The sequence below is a fragment of the Taurulus bubalis genome (genome assembly GCF_910589615.1).
Source record: "Taurulus bubalis genome assembly, chromosome: 14".
NCBI classification, from domain to species: domain Eukaryota; kingdom Metazoa; phylum Chordata; class Actinopteri; order Perciformes; family Cottidae; genus Taurulus; species Taurulus bubalis.
In genome coordinates, this window is record NC_136602.1 from 25,772,092 (window position 1) to 25,790,452 (window position 18,361).

Here is an 18,361-nt window from a genome sequence, read left to right on the forward strand (position 1 = left end):
CGTGGGTTAATATAGGGCAGATATTTAAGAGAGGACACATTCATATTAGTAGAGAGTCTCAGCGTTGGAGACTCTCCTTGCCAGGACAGGAGGTGTTCTTCCCCTTCGCTGCCTTGAACCGCCCCTTAGGTTGCCTCTCCCGGTATCTGGGAGGGTAGACCACTCGCTGCTGTTATTGCTGCTGTTATCATAATTATGCTGATGACACACAACTCTACATAACTATATCACCAGGGGACTATAGTCCCATACAAGGGCTGGCTAAATGCATTGAAGAATTCAATAACTGGATGTGCCAGAATTTTCTTCAATTAAATCAAGATAAAACAGAAGTAATTGTTTTTTGTTCCCAAGGACGAACGATTGAAAGTCAGCTTCAATCACTAATGTTAAAAACCTCAAACCAAGCCAGAAATCTAGGTAGTTATGGATTCAGACCTCAACCTGAACAGCCATATCAAGACAATTACAGAATCAGCCTACTACCACCTGAAGAATATATCAAGGGTTAGAGGACTTATGTCTCAACAGGATCTGGAGAAACTTGTCCATGCATTTATCTTCAGTAGACTTGACTACTGTAACGGTGTGTTCACAGGTCATTTATCTTCAGTAGACTTGACTACTGTAACGGTGTGTTCACAGGTCATTTATCTTCAGGAGACTGGACTACTGTAACGGTGTGTTCACAGGTCATTTATCTTCAGTAGACTTGACTACTGTAACGGTGTGTTCACAGGTCATTTATCTTTAGGAGACTTGACTACTGTAACGGTGTGTTCACAGGCCTCTGTAAAAAGTCAATCAGGAAGCTGCAGCTGATTCAGAACGCTGCAGCTCGAGTCCTCACTAAGACCAGGAAAGTGGATCACATCACTCCAGTTCTGAGGTCTTTGCACTGGCTCCCTGTCCAACAAAGAATTGACTTTAAAATCCTGCTGCTGGTTTATAAAGCACTGAATGGTTTAGGTCCTAAGTATGTTTGTGATCTGCTGCTACCTTATGAACCATCCCGACCCCTCGGGTGGTCTGGGACGGGTCTACTTTCTGTTCCAAGAGTCAGAACTAAACATGGAGAAGCAGCGTTCAGCTTTTCTGCTCCACACATCTGGAACAAGGTCCTGAAAGCTGCAGGTCTGCTGAGACCCTCAGCTCCTTTAAGTCCACATTGAAGACTTTTCTGTTTGCTGCAGCCTTTAACTGAACCAGATTCAATTACTGCATCTCACTACTGCATTTTATTTCTTAAACTGCACTGCAACTTTTATTCAACTTTTATTTTTTATGTTGCTTTTTCTACTTTTATTTTGCTTTTTGACTTTTAATGTTTTCTTAACTGTTTTTAAATCTGCATTATGTTTTGATGCTTTTAATGGTTTTATGTGAAGCACTTTGAATCGCCTTGTTGTTGAAATGTGCTCTACAAATAAACTTGCCTTGCTTGTCCTGCCCTGGCAAGCGATTCCAGAGCAGGACGAGTCGGTCTACCCTGCTGTCGGGAAGCCCCTGAAGGTGCCTTCCTGCCACCAGCTACTCATTCAACCCAAACTTACCTGTTATCTCCTCCTCTGACTAGAGGAACCTTAGCAAATAGAAAGGTCAACATTAAATTCAAGTATTTCTGTTATTAGCAAATTGTTACCTGAGTACAATTTTTGTATACGACTTTTTTTTACCTTGAGGAGGATGGAGCTGGTCTAAAGGGACTGAAGTGTGCGGCTGTGATCACATGACACTTTCCTTCCTGCCTTGTATGTGAAAACATACAAGGCAATAAATGGTTCTGATTCTGATGAGAGAGAAGAAACTGGAAGTAAACAGTGCACACAGGAAGGTCAATAAAGATGAATTAACTCTATCATTTAGGCTGGACTTGCCTGTAAATGCAGGTTTAGGGGCCACCACCATTACAAACACTCACATTTCTTCAGGAAGGTCATCCAGGTCAGTATAACACGTATTAGAAGGACTCTGAAACATTACAGATGAAAAATAGCCTTTTGGCCAACTGCATCAACTTCCATATTTTGGGTTTCAATACACTTAGCCATACTTTGTTTTGCGTAACCATACAATTGAGTACCTCTTATTTAGTTTTTCAGTTGAATGTTGTATAATGTAGAAGCTCCCAATGTGTTTAGCATTCTAGCTGAAATACTTATCTGCACTACGTTCTTGTATGTCCAATACTGTAAAATCCCAAAGGGTCCGTTCGGTCTGTTCGGACTCATGGAGAAGTCGGATTTACACCTGAGATGACGGATCATGGCACTTGGAAATGTGAGGTGTGATCACCATCTAGTGGTCAAGTACCGCAACAGCTCTGAACAAATACAAGGCTTGCTGTTCCAGTTTAGTTTTTTTTCAACATTTATTAAGTGCAAAAGAATATTCATGACGTCATTCAATGAAAAATGGTAAACAGGAATTTGTCTCTGGATGCAAATTACATTGACACCGTAAAGAATAATACAGAATAGACATAGAAAAGCCGTCTGTGAAAAATCCCAGCACAGAGACGCATAAATATGCACTTTGCTTGAGCCAGAGCACCGACAACATGGCGGTACGAGTCAAACTACACGGCATTGATGCTACTCGAAAGCTCCCAGGTTTCCTCAGACATTTAACTGTCATGACCCTGTCGACAGGAAGGAACGGAGCGTTGTTCAATACAAACAGTAAATAAACAGCATGTCAATTTGATTTCTCCAACTACTGGAAGCTTTAAATTCACAAGAAAGCTTCAAGTTTTTGTTGTTCTGTTTTTGACCGACAGTACCAAACTCAACAGCCCACTATACCCTCACACACCTTTTGTCCTTCCACATATCTACAAGAGCCGTGCAGCGCTGTGTGCGTGACCTCAGACCAGCTTTAAGTCCACAGCACCATTTCATAACAGGCTACATCTCTCTTCTTCGTTTCTGTCAGTAGTACAGAGGTTTGCCAAATGAGTGACGTTGGCGTTGCTCATCGGTGACATGTCGTCAATCGTGAATGGAGAAAGATGTATAAGGTATCACACATTTCATATCACCAGGATAATCAGCAAATACATAAATGAATAGAACACGCTTAAAACACTGGCAGACCTGCCTGTTTCTGACATTACACTAAACACAAACTACATGCAAGAACAATATTTTACACATGTTAAAACCGTTAATCCTGAAGATGATCATATCAAAATGCCATGTTATATATTAGAACCGTTTCACTGACCATGTTGGGATCCAGCTGCAGATATGAAATGCTGCATGTCCAAAGCATGAACCATGGCCCTGTAGCAACAGATTAAGTAATATGTGTTGTTATTGGATCCTCTTCCAATGTTAAGTCCAAACAGAAAAGGAGGCACTGGTATGTGCTGACTGGTGTACAAAGAAACGGGCAAACAAATGTTTTCCCCTCGGCACTGTAGGTTTTTGACTCTATGGAGCGTTAGCATTGTGTGTAATGTAGGCACTGGGTTTCTATAGAAACTAATCTAAAATACACTATCTCTGGTTCTACTGCATCGATGTCGATCCTTTTTCCAAAAATGATCTCGAGTGAGCCAATGTTGTCGAAGTGCAATCGGCAGGATACTCTTTACCGGTTTGTTCAGGAAGTATTTGTGCAGTTTTCTTAGAAGAACCGCTTGCTGCTCGGTCTCCCACCACAGGCCACACATGGTCTGTTTCCAATGTTCTACAAACACACAAGGTGGTGTTGCCCCGTTACATGGGAAGTAAAAAACGGTTCATATTTGAAAAAGGTACAATGTGGATAAGAAATGGGCAGAATTTTAGTTTGAAACCTTCTCATTCTCCTTAAAATGATCAAAACGTATCAAACGCATCACTCTTGGGGGGTTTGTTTGATCCAGAGAACCCGCCTGGTCACACGGGTCACACCAGTGGAACTGATGACCGTTAGAGTGTAGGTCCATACAAGAGATTCGGCCCCTATGTCATGTGGCCGCTAAGCATGTTGCCAGATCTTTGACATTAAACCTTTTTAACATTCATCAGTGAACCATGAGCTACTAGCCACAATATAGATTTAATATAACGGGATCATTTTCTAATAGGAATCAATACAGAAAAGTGTTTTTTCTTCTTCTTCTTCTTGTAGCTGCACAGTTGAGGTCTTCTTCTTTTTCTTCGGCTGAATTTTGCTGCACGAAGGAGAATCGCTTCCTACTTTTCTTTTTCAAATGGAGCTCTTGCAATGTGCGACAGCTACCACTGGGTGTCGCAAGACGCCCTCAAAACATATCAACATTCTAAACTAAAAGGATGAAAAGCTTCAAAACACAAACAACACAATAACACAGTTTACCAGCAACTGCTAGAAGTGAATCATAGGTACACCGATCACCTACATAAACCATTTGTTAGATTTTTTTAAACGATTGCTCGAAGATTAGTCTCGCATGGATAGGAGATCTTATTTCCCTCTACGCACCTAAAGGCCACAACAAGAACAGCTGACGCTGCAGGAGAAGCACCAGCATTAAGACAGGACTGAGTACACATGCTGCTAAAGACCCTGAAGCTCATCTCCTGAAAAGCAAGTATGCGTTTAGACTTTCAGAGCCGTCTTCAGCTATGTGTTGCTCCGTTGCCAAAATAGATCCGAGGAAGCAAAAAACGCAAAAAAGAAAAGCCATCTCTCTCATTTCCTTCCCTCCCGCTAGGCACCTCCGTGACACTTAGCACACATTAACATTACGCACGGATGGAAAAAGCGGCCCCGCTTCGGGGCTTCCTAACGGACGTGTAGGAACACTTTAAAAATAAGCGGGTTTCGCGGAGGGCCAGTTCGACAGTTGGACTTCGGGACGGTCAAATGCCGGGCAAATCGGACCGCCGGAGAGCGCGTGGCGATTTTTCAAAGTGCGGTCGGAAAATTGCAATCTCGCTCCCCGCCACCAGTGGGCGAGGGCCAAAAGACAATTGGGAACAAAAATGACACTCGGGCAATGACAGTTGGGAATATTAATGACACTCGGGGTAGCCCGCCTCAATTGTCAGTTTTGTTCCCAATCGTCACGTGACAAATGGGAACAAAAATGACACTCGGGCAATGACAGTTGGGAATATTAATGACACTCGGGGTCGCCTGCCCTCAATTGTCAGTTTTGTTCCCAATCGTCATGTGACAAATGGGAACAAAAATGACAAATGAGACTGACAAATGGGCACAAAATTGACAATCGATGGCAATGGCCGGCGGGTCGCGCGCAAACATTTTAAAGCGCGGGATCTCCTCCGCCGTTCCTCGTACAGCGTCGAGACGTAGATATCTCGGACCAGCGTTAAATTGTAAAAAATGGATAAAAAAAATGCAATAGACAATTAGAATAAAATTCGGCCCACATTAATTTAGTCTAAATGTCATTTTGTAAGGAATCGATGCTCCTTATAATTCAAAAAATGACAATTCGACTACATTAACATGGGCAAAATAGTTAGTCTAATTGTCACAGTCAGTGACAACTAGACTAACTATTTTGCCCATGTTAATGTAGTCGAATTGTCATTTTGTATGGAATCAGTAATCTTTATAATTCGTGAAAAAAAAATTCAACAGTATTTTAATTCAAATTAATTACTTTAAAACCACTTAGAGATGTGGATTCTTTTCCTAAATTAAGAGGGGCTTCTCAACATAGATAGCATCCAATCTGGGACCGATAGCTGTAGTTGACATCTGGAAAAGTTACACAATGAGACATAGATATCTCGAATCAGCGTTAAATGGCGACCATTTTGGACCCAATACCTCAGGAACCATCTAAAAAACATACACTTGGACTTCACGGAATCAATGATCCTGATGATTCAAAAAATGACAATTCGACTACATTAACATGGGCAAAATAGTTAGTCTAATTGTCAGTGGCCATTGACAATTAGACTAAGTATTCGGCCCATGTTAATGTTGTCGAATTGTCATTTTGTTAGGAATCGATGATCCTTATAATTCAAAAAATGACAATTCGACTACATTAACATGGGCAAAATAGTTAGTCTAATTGTCAGTGGCCATTGACAATTAGACTAAGTATTTGGCCCATGTTAATGTTGTCGAATTGTCATTTTGTAAGGAATCGATGATCCTTATAATTCAAAAAATGACAATTCGACTACATTAACATGGGCAAAATAGTTAGTCTAATTGTCAGTGGCCATTGACAATTAGACTAAGTATTCGGCTCATGTTAATGTAGTCGAATTGTCATTTTGTAAGGAATCAGTAATCTTCAAAATTCGTAAAAAAGACAATTCAACAGTCTTTTAATTCAAATTAATTACTTTAAAACCACTTAGAGATGTGGATTCTTTTCCTAAATTAAGAGGGGCTTCTCAACATACATTCCCTCAAATTTGGGGCCAAAAGCTGCAAGGCCTCCAAAACAGTCACAACGTGTGACCTTTGACCCCAATTCCTTCTGTTTTTTGACAAGTGTAAAAATTGCAATAATTTCCTAAATATTAATTTTTAAACTCCCATTTTTCTCACAGACACTCAGGACAGTGCCTACAATGAGGTCATTGGGTTTATATTGTTCAGATTGAAGGTCATTTTTTTCTACGCATGTCAGAGCTTAGCTTTCTTTTTGAAGGTGTGGCCACTATCAAATGGGTTCCAACCATGTACTTTATACCACTCTAGCCCTTAGCCACGCTGCGTGGGAGTGGTTTAAAAACCCAAAAAACACCCAAATTCACACTTTCAAAGGTTAAAAACTGCCTTAGAAAAAGGTCCAAACTGCTTGAAACTTGGTGGGAACATTGCTCTGGAAGCCTTAAATGACATACTGAAAGCACAAGTCTGCAGACCCTCTAGAAAGCTAACTTCCGGTAGCAGCATGCTAGCTAGCTAAAACCAGTAGAGCATGTGACAATTAGACTAACTATTTTTCCCATGTTAATGTCGTCGAATTGTCATTTTTGAATTATAAGGATACTTGAGTCCTTACTCAAATTTAGTCTAATTGTCAGTTGAGAAATCTTGAGACCAGTCTTTTAATTCAGAAAAAATACTTTACATGAACTTAGAGATGTGCATTCTTTTCCTAAATTAAAAGGGGCTTGTCAACATAAATCCCCTGAAATTTGGGGCGAAACGCTACAAGGCAAGACCCCCTAATACAGGCCCAAAGTGTGAAATTTGACCCCAATTCCCTTACATTTTGTTAATGTAAAAATTGCAATAATTCCCTAAATATTAGTATTTAAACTCCCATTTTTCTCACAGACACTCGGGACAGTGCCTACAATGAGGCCATGAGGTGAAATCTTCTCTAAAACATTCACAAGAAGGAATTGGCTGGGTGCCAAACTCCCAAATTTATGCCAATTGTCAGTGGCAAAATCTTGAAAAAGTCTTTTTATTCAAATTAATTACTTTAAAACCACTTAGAGATGTGGATTCTTTTCCTAAATTAAGAGGGGCTTCTCAACATAGATAGCATCCAATCTGGGACCGATAGCTGTAGTTGACATCTGGAAAAGTTACACAATGAGACATAGATATCTCGAATCAGCGTTAAATGGCGACCATTTTGGACCCAATACCTCAGGAACCATCTAAAAAACATACACTTGGACTTCACGGAATCAATGATCCTGATGATTCAAAAAATGACAATTCGACTACATTAACATGGGCAAAATAGTTAGTCTAATTGTCAGTGGCCATTGACAATTAGACTAAGTATTCGGCCCATGTTAATGTTGTCGAATTGTCATTTTGTTAGGAATCGATGATCCTTATAATTCAAAAAATGACAATTCGACTACATTAACATGGGCAAAATAGTTAGTCTAATTGTCAGTGGCCATTGACAATTAGACTAAGTATTTGGCCCATGTTAATGTTGTCGAATTGTCATTTTGTAAGGAATCGATGATCCTTATAATTCAAAAAATGACAATTCAACAGTCTTTTAATTCAAATTAATTACTTTAAAACCACTTAGAGATGTGGATTCTTTTCCTAAATTAAGAGGGGCTTCTCAACATAGATAGCATCCAATCTGGGACCGATAGCTGTAGTTGACATCTGGAAAAGTTACACAATGAGACATAGATATCTCGAATCAGCGTTAAATGGCGACCATTTTGGACCCAATACCTCAGGAACCATCTAAAAAACATACACTTGGACTTCACGGAATCAATGATCCTGATGATTCAAAAAATGACAATTCGACTACATTAACATGGGCAAAATAGTTAGTCTAATTGTCAGTGGCCATTGACAATTAGACTAAGTATTCGGCCCATGTTAATGTTGTCGAATTGTCATTTTGTTAGGAATCGATGATCCTTATAATTCAAAAAATGACAATTCGACTACATTAACATGGGCAAAATAGTTAGTCTAATTGTCAGTGGCCATTGACAATTAGACTAAGTATTCGGCTCATGTTAATGTAGTCGAATTGTCATTTTGTAAGGAATCAGTAATCTTCATAATTCAAATTAATTACTTTAAAACCACTTAGAGATGTGGATTCTTTTCCTAAATTAAGAGGGGCTTCTCAACATAGATAGCATCCAATCTGGGACCGATAGCTGTAGTTGACATCTGGAAAAGTTACACAATGAGACATAGATATCTCGAATCAGCGTTAAATGGCGACCATTTTGGACCCAATACCTCAGGAACCATCTAAAAAACATACACTTGGACTTCACGGAATCAATGATCCTGATGATTCAAAAAATGACAATTCGACTACATTAACATGGGCAAAATAGTTAGTCTAATTGTCAGTGGCCATTGACAATTAGACTAAGTATTCGGCCCATGTTAATGTTGTCGAATTGTCATTTTGTTAGGAATCGATGATCCTTATAATTCAAAAAATGACAATTCGACTACATTAACATGGGCAAAATAGTTAGTCTAATTGTCAGTGGCCATTGACAATTAGACTAAGTATTTGGCCCATGTTAATGTTGTCGAATTGTCATTTTGTAAGGAATCGATGATCCTTATAATTCAAAAAATGACAATTCAACAGTCTTTTAATTCAAATTAATTACTTTAAAACCACTTAGAGATGTGGATTCTTTTCCTAAATTAAGAGGGGCTTCTCAACATAGATAGCATCCAATCTGGGACCGATAGCTGTAGTTGACATCTGGAAAAGTTACACAATGAGACATAGATATCTCGAATCAGCGTTAAATGGCGACCAGTCTGGGCCTTGGATCACCAGGGGTCTGGGGGTCTTAGATAGCCAGGGCTCTGGGACTTAGATAACCAGGGCTCTGGGCACTCTGTCTGATTTTCGACTTTTTCCCGATTTCAGAGCCCTGGTTATCTAAATCTCAGAGCCCTGGTTATCTAAATCTCAGAGCCCTGGTTATCTAAAAGGCTGGACTCTGTCTGATTTTCGACTTTTTTCGAGATACAGGCAGAGTCCAGCCTTTTAGATAACCAGGGCTCTGAGATTTAGATAACCAGGGCTCTGAGATTTAGATAACCAGGGCTCTGAGATTTAGATAACCAGGGCTCTGAAATCGGGAAAAAGTCGAAAATCAGACAGAGTCCAGCGATTTAGATAACCAGGGCTCTGGCACTTAGATAACCAGGGCTCTGGCACTTAGATAACCAGGGCTCTGGGCACTCTGTCTGATTTTCGACTTTTTTCGAGATACAGGCAGAGTCCAGCCTTTTAGATAACCAGGGCTCTGAGATTTAGATAACCAGGGCTCTGAGATTTAGATAACCAGGGCTCTGAAATCGGGAAAAAGTCGAAAATCAGACAGAGTCCAGCGATTTAGATAACCAGGGCTCTGGCACTTAGATAACCAGGGCTCTGGGCACTCTGTCTGATTTTCGACTTTTTCCCGATTTCAGAGCCCTGGTTATCTAAATCTCAGAGCCCTGGTTATCTAAATCTCAGAGCCCTGGTTATCTAAAAGGCTGGACTCTGTCTGATTTTCGACTTTTTTCGAGATACAGGCAGAGTCCAGCCTTTTAGATAACCAGGGCTCTGAGATTTAGATAACCAGGGCTCTGAGATTTAGATAACCAGGGCTCTGAAATCGGGAAAAAGTCGAAAATCAGACAGAGTCCAGCGATTTAGATAACCAGGGCTCTGGCACTTAGATAACCAGGGCTCTGGGCACTCTGTCGGATTTTCGACTTTTTCCCGATTTCAGAGCCCTGGTTATCTAAATCTCAGAGCCCTGGTTATCTAAATCTCAGAGCCCTGGTTATCTAAAAGGCTGGACTCTGTCTGATTTTCGACTTTTTTCGAGATACAGGCAGAGTCCAGCCTTTTAGATAACCAGGGCTCTGAGATTTAGATAACCAGGGCTCTGAGATTTAGATAACCAGGGCTCTGAAATCGGGAAAAAGTCGAAAATCAGACAGAGTCCAGCGATTTAGATAACCAGGGCTCTGGCACTTAGATAACCAGGGCTCTGGGCACTCTGTCTGATTTTCGACTTTTTTCGAGATACAGGCAGAGTCCAGCCTTTTAGATAACCAGGGCTCTGAGATTTAGATAACCAGGGCTCTGAGATTTAGATAACCAGGGCTCTGAAATCGGGAAAAAGTCGAAAATCAGACAGAGTCCAGCGATTTAGATAACCAGGGCTCTGGCACTTAGATAACCAGGGCTCTGGGCACTCTGTCTGATTTTCGACTTTTTTCGAGATACAGGCAGAGTCCAGCCTTTTAGATAACCAGGGCTCTGAGATTTAGATAACCAGGGCTCTGAGATTTAGATAACCAGGGCTCTGAAATCGGGAAAAAGTCGAAAATCAGACAGAGTCCAGCGATTTAGATAACCAGGGCTCTGGCACTTAGATAACCAGGGCTCTGGGCACTCTGTCTGATTTTCGACTTTTTTCGAGATACAGGCAGAGTCCAGCCTTTTAGATAACCAGGGCTCTGAGATTTAGATAACCAGGGCTCTGAGATTTAGATAACCAGGGCTCTGAAATCGGGAAAAAGTCAAAAATCAGACAGAGTCCAGCGATTTAGATAACCAGGGCTCTGGCACTTAGATAACCAGGGCTCTGGGCACTCTGTCTGATTTTCGACTTTTTTCGAGATACAGGCAGAGTCCAGCCTTTTAAATAACCAGGGCTCTGAGATTTAGATAACCAGGGCTCTGAGATTTAGATAACCAGGGCTCTGAAATCGGGAAAAAGTCGAAAATCAGACAGAGTCCAGCGATTTAGATAACCAGGGCTCTGGCACTTAGATAACCAGGGCTCTGGGCACTCTGTCTGATTTTCGACTTTTTTCGAGATACAGGCAGAGTCCAGCCTTTTAGATAACCAGGGCTCTGAGATTTAGAGATTTAATTCAAATTAATTACTTTAAAACCACTTAGAGATGTGGATTCTTTTCCTAAATTAAGAGGGGCTTCTCAACATAGATAGCATCCAATCTGGGACCGATAGCTGTAGTTGACATCTGGAAAAGTTACACAATGAGACATAGATATCTCGAATCAGCGTTAAATGGCGACCATTTTGGACCCAATACCTCAGGAACCATCTAAAAAACATACACTTGGACTTTGCCACGTGTGGCCGAATTTTCACGGAATCGATGATCCTGATGATTCAAAAAATGACAATTCGACTACATTAACATGGGCAAAATAGTTAGTCTAATTGTCAGTGGCCATTGACAATTAGACTAAGTATTCGGCCCATGTTAATGTTGTCGAATTGTCATTTTGTAAGGAATCGATGATCCTTATAATTCAAAAAATGACAATTCGACTACATTAACATGGGCAAAATAGTTAGTCTAATTGTCAGTGGCCATTGACAATTAGACTAAGTATTTGGCCCATGTTAATGTTGTCGAATTGTCATTTTGTAAGGAATCAGTAATCTTCATAATTCGTAAAAAAGACAATTCAACAGTCTTTTAATTCAAATTAATTACTTTAAAACCACTTAGAGATGTGGATTCTTTTCCTAAATTAAGAGGGGCTTCTCAACATACATTCCCTCAAATTTGGGGCCAAAAGCTGCAAGGCCTCCAAAACAGTCACAACGTGTGACCTTTGACCCCAATTCCTTCTGTTTTTTGACAAGTGTAAAAATTGCAATAATTTCCTAAATATTAATTTTTAAACTCCCATTTTTCTCACAGACACTCAGGACAGTGCCTACAATGAGGTCATTGGGTTTATATTGTTCAGATTGAAGGTCATTTTTTTCTACGCATGTCAGAGCTTAGCTTTCTTTTTGAAGGTGTGGCCACTATCAAATGGGTTCCAACCATGTACTTTATACCCCTCTAGCCCTTAGCCACGCTGCGTGGGAGTGGTTTAAAAACCCAAAAAACACCCAAATTCACACTTTCAAAGGTTAAAAACTGCCTTAGAAAAAGGTCCAAACTGCTTGAAACTTGGTGGGAACATTGCTCTGGAAGCCTTAAATGACATACTGAAAGCACAAGTCTGCAGACCCTCTAGAAAGCTTACTTCCGGTAGCAGCATGCTAGCTAGCTAAAACCAGTAGAGCATGTGACAATTAGACTAACTATTTTTCCCATGTTAATGTCGTCGAATTGTCATTTTTGAATTATAAGGATACTTGAGTCCTTACTCAAATTTAGTCTAATTGTCAGTTGAGAAATCTTGAGACCAGTCTTTTAATTCAGAAAAATTACTTTACATGAACTTAGAGATGTGCATTCTTTTCCTAAATTAAGAGGGGCTTCTCAACATGCATCCCCTGAAATTTGGGGCGAAACGCTACAAGGCAAGACCCCCTAATACAGGCCCAAAGTGTGACATTTGACCCCAATTCCCTTACATTTTGTTAATGTAAAAATTGCAATAATTCCCTAAATATTAGTATTTAAACTCCCATTTTTCTCACAGACACTCAGGACAGTGCCTACAATGAGGCCATGAGGTGAAATCTCCTCTAAAACATTCACAAGAAGGAATTGGCCGGGTGCCAAACTCCCAAATTTATGCCAATTGTCAGTGGCAAAATCTTGAAAAAGTCTTTTAATTCAAATTAATTACTTTAAAACCACTTAGAGATGTGCATTCTTTTCCTATTCAAAGAGGTGCTTCTCAACATACAGAATCTCAAATCTGGGGCCAAAAGCTGCAAGTTAAGGGCCCGAAGCCGACCCTAACGACGTTGCCCTTTGATCTTTTTTGACAAGTGCAAAAATGGCCATAATCCACTAAATATTAATATCTAAGCTCCCATTTTTCTCACAGACACTCAGGAGAGGGCCTACAATGAGATCATGGGGTGAAATCCCCTTAAAAACAAGCAAAAGTCTTAATTGGCAGCATAAAATTCAGGATTTGGAGAGGGTCTTGGACTTAGCGAACCTGAGACCACCTGAAGAGTCTGGGCCGATCGGGGCTTTTTTTGTTCTGAACGTGCTAGAGCTTAGCTTTCTTTTTGAGGTTGTAGCCACTCCCAAATGGAGTCCAACCATGCCGGATGTGGCTCCGTAACCCTTAGCAACGCTGCCTGGGAGTGGCTTAAAGAACCCCGAAAAACACCAATTTCACTCCTTCAAAGGTTCATATCTCCTCAGAGAAAGATTGAAAGTGCTTGAAACTCGATGGGTCCATTGTCCTGGAAGCCCTGAATAGGATTCTAAAAGCACAAGTCTCTAGACCCTCTAGAAAGCTAACTTCCGGTAGCAACATGCTAGCTACTTAAAATCAAGTGGCCCTAGTAGAGCATCCTCTGATGTCCACCATACTCCAGTTTTGTGCAAAAAAGTGATTTTAAAGTGTTTCAAGTGCACCCAGCAAAATGTCACTCGAGTCGAGAAAGGCCTCTGAAAGGCCTTTTTTGAAAAATGCATTTTTGGAAATGACCCAATTGTCTGGAAATGACCCATTTGTCACAGACAGGGACAATTAGACTAACTATTTTGCCCATGTTAATGCAGTCGAATTGTCATTTTTTGAATTATAGGGATACTTGAGTCCAAATTTAGTCCAATCGTCAGTTGAGAAATCTTGAGACCAGTCTTTTAATTCAGAAAAATTACTTTACATGAACTTAGAGATGTGCATTCTTTTCCTAAATTAAGAGGGGCTTCTCAACATGCATCCCCTGAAATTTGGGGCGAAACGCTACAAGGCAAGACCCCCTAATACAGGCCCAAAGTGTGACATTTGACCCCAATTCCCTTACATTTTGTTAATGTAAAAATTGCAATAATTCCCTAAATATTAGTATTTAAACTCCCATTTTTCTCACAGACACTCAGGACAGTGCCTACAATGAGGCCATGAGGTGAAATCTCCTCTAAAACATTCACAAGAAGGAATTGGCTGGGTGCCAAACTCCCAAATTTATGCTAATTGTCAGTGGCAAAATCTTGAAAAAGTCTTTTAATTCAAATTAATTACTTTAAAACCACTTAGAGATGTGCATTCTTTTCCTATTCAAAGAGGGGCTTCTCAACATACAGAATCTCAAATCTGGGGCCAAAAGCTGCAAGTAAAGGGCCCGAACCCGACCCTAACGACGTTGCCCTTTGATCTTTTTTGACAAGTGCAAAAATGGCCATAATCCACTAAATATTAATATCTAAGCTCCCATTTTTCTCACAGACACTCAGGAGAGGGCCTACAATGAGATCATGTGGTGAAATCCCCTTAAAAACAAGCAAAAGTCTTAATTGGCAGCATAAAATTCAGGATTTGGAGAGGGTCTTGGACTTAGCGAACCTGAGACCACCTGAAGAGTCTGGGCCGATCGGGGCTTTTTTTGTTCTGAACGTGCTAGAGCTTAGCTTTCTTTTTGAGGTTGTAGCCACTCCCAAATGGAGTCCAACCATGCCGGATGTGGCTCCGTAACCCTTAGCAACGCTGCCTGGGAGTGGCTTAAAGAACCCCGAAAAACACCAATTTCACTCCTTCAAAGGTTCATATCTCCTCAGAGAAAGATTGAAAGTGCTTGAAACTGGATGGGTCCATTGTCCTGGAAGCCCTGAATAGGATTCTAAAAGCACAAGTCTCTAGACCCTCTAGAAAGCTAACTTCCGGTAGCAACATGCTAGCTACTTAAAATCAAGTGGCCCTAGTAGAGCATCCTCTGATGTCCACCATACTCCAGTTTTGTGCAAAAAAGTGATTTTAAAGTGTTTCAAGTGCACCCAGCAAAATGTCACTCGAGTCGAGAAAGGCCTCTGAAAGGCCTTTTTTGAAAAATGCATTTTTGGAAATGACCCATTTGTCTGGAAATGACCCATTTGTCACAGACAGGGACAATTAGACTAACTATTTTGCCCATGTTAATGCAGTCGAATTGTCATTTTTTGAATTATAGGGATACTTGAGTCCAAATTTAGTCCAATCGTCAGTTGAGAAATCTTGAGACCAGTCTTTTAATTCAGAAAAATTACTTTACATGAACTTAGAGATGTGCATTCTTTTCCTAAATTAAGAGGGGCTTCTCAACATGCATCCCCTGAAATTTGGGGCGAAACGCTACAAGGCAAGACCCCCTAATACAGGCCCAAAGTGTGACATTTGACCCCGATTCCCTTACATTTTGTTAATGTAAAAATTGCAATAACTCCCTAAATATTAGTATTTAAACTCCCATTTTTCTCACAGACACTCAGGACAGTGCCTACAATGAGGCCATGAGGTGAAATCTCCTCTAAAACATTCACAAGAAGGAATTGGCCGGGTGCCAAGCTCCCAAATTTATGCCAATTGTCAGTGGCAAAATCTTGAAAAAGTCTTTTAATTCAAATTAATTACTTTAAAACCACTTAGAGATGTGCATTCTTTTCCTATTCAAAGAGGGGCTTCTCAACATACAGAATCTCAAATCTGGGGCCAAAAGCTGCAAGTAAAGGGCCCGAACCCGACCCTAACGACGTTGCCCTTTGATCTTTTTTGACAAGTGCAAAAATGGCCATAATCCACTAAATATTAATATCTAAGCTCCCATTTTTCTCACAGACACTCAGGAGAGGGCCTACAATGAGATCATGGGGTGAAATCCCCTTAAAAACAAGCAAAAGTCTTAATTGGCAGCATAAAATTCAGGATTTGGAGAGGGTCTTGGACTTAGCGAACCTGAGACCACCTGAAGAGTCTGGGCCGATCGGGGCTTTTTTTGTTCTGAACGTGCTAGAGCTTAGCTTTCTTTTTGAGGTTGTAGCCACTCCCAAATGGAGTCCAACCATGCCGGATGTGGCTCCGTAACCCTTAGCAACGCTGCGTGGGAGTGGCTTAAAGAACCCCGAAAAACACCAATTTCACTCTTTCAAAGGTTCATATCTCCTCAGGGAAAGATTGAAAGTGCTTGAAACTGGATGAGTCCATTGTCCTGGAAGCCCTGAATAGGATTCTAAAAGCACAAGTCTCTAGACCCTCTAGAAAGCTAACTTCCGGTAGCATTATGCTAGCTACTTGAAACCAACTGGCCCTAGTAGAGCGTCCTCTGTTGTCCACCGTCCTCTACTTTTTTGCAAAAAAGTGATTTTTGTGACCCTCTAGAAAGCTAACTTCCGGTAGCAGCATGCTAGCTAGCTAAAACCATTAGCGCATGTGACAATTAGACTAACTATTTTGCCCATGTTAATGTAGTCGAATTGTCATTTTTGAATTACAAGGATTCTCGATTCCTTACTCAAAATGTGCCCAATCGTCAGAAATGCTCCCATCGACAGTCAATTTTAAGAATGGTCATAATACATCACAGATTAGTTCTAAAGACTCCAGATTTTGCACAGACACTCTGCAAGGGGCCTACAATGAGGTCGTGGGGTTGATATTGCTCAGTTTGAAGGTCATTTTTTTCTAAACATGTCAGAGCTTAGCTTTCTTTTTCACGTTGTAGCCACTCCCAAATGGGGCCCAACCATGTCATTTATACCACGCTAGCCCTTAGCATCGCTGCGTAGGAGTGGTTTAAAAACCCCAAAAACGCCCAAATTCACACATTCAAAGGTCAAAAGCTCCCTTAGAAAAAGTTCCAAAGTGCTTGAAACTTGGTGCAACCATTGTCCTGGATGCCCTAAATGACATACTGAAAGCACAAGTCTGTAGACCCTCTAGAAAGCTAACTTCCGGTAGCAGCATGCTAGCTAGCTAAAACCAACAGATCCTTGAAGAGAGTCCTCTGTTGTTCACCGTAGCTGATTTAAAATATTAGTTTGGAATAATAGCAAATTTCCAACCTTTTCAAGCTTTTCAAGGTCATTCAAGGTCATTCAAGGACTTTCAGATGATTTGAGGAATCTTTGTTCCATTTGTCACAAATGGCCCTAAACGTCACAATGCACTCCCACATTTGCATGAAACAAAAATAATTTAGTCACATTGTCAGTATCGTTCCTATCTGTCACAGAATCAATTATTTGTAAGTTGTCGCCCTCCGCAGGATTTTGTAGTTCAACACACCTTCACTCCCCAATCGTCATTTATTTGCCCATCTGCCAGTTTTGTTCCCATTTGACACCATGTTAATTTGTTCCATTTGTCACCGTGCCCCATTTGTCAAAAAACAAAGACACCGTGGAACATTTTTGACAATTAGAGCAAGGCCCAATGCAAAATGACTGACAATTAGCACACATTTTGGGCATTTCCCTTACCCCCGGTGTCCACCACCGGGTTCTCGGGTTGCCGCCACGACAGGCACCGATGACCTTCTGGCCACAGCTCCGAGCAGCCGCGTCCACAATAGAGGCTTTGAACATGGTCCACTCGGGTTCCATGTCCCCAGCCTCCCTCGGGATTTGTGAGAAGTTCTTCCGGAGGTGGGAGTTGAAGACCTGCCGGATAGGGTCCTCCGCCAGACGTTCCCAGTTCACCCTCACTACACGTTTGGGCTTGCCAGGTCTTTCTAGCCGACTCCCCCGCCATCTGATCCAACTCACCACCAGGTGGTGATCAGTTGACAGCTCTGCTCCTCTCTTCACCCGAGTGTCCAAGACATACGGCCGCAGATCAGATGATGCGACTACAAAGTCGATCATTGATCTCCGGCCTAAGGTGTTCTGGTACCAGGTACACTTATGAGCCACCTTATGCTCGAACATGGTGTTCGTTATGGACAAACTGTGGCTAGCACAGAAGTCCAACAACAAAACACCATTCGGGTTCAGATCGGGCAAGCCGTTCCTCCCAATCACGCCCCGCCAGGTTTCTCTGTCATTGCCCACGTGAGCGTTGAAGTCTCCCAGGAGAACTATGGAGTCGGCAGGCGGCGCCCTTTCCAGGACCCCTCCCACCGACTCCAAGAAGGCCGGATACTCCGAACTGCTGTTCGGTGCATAAGCACAAACAACAGTCAGAGCTTTACTCCCTGCAACCCGTAGGCGCAGGGAGGCGACCCTCTCATTCTCCGGGGAAAACTCCAACATAGCG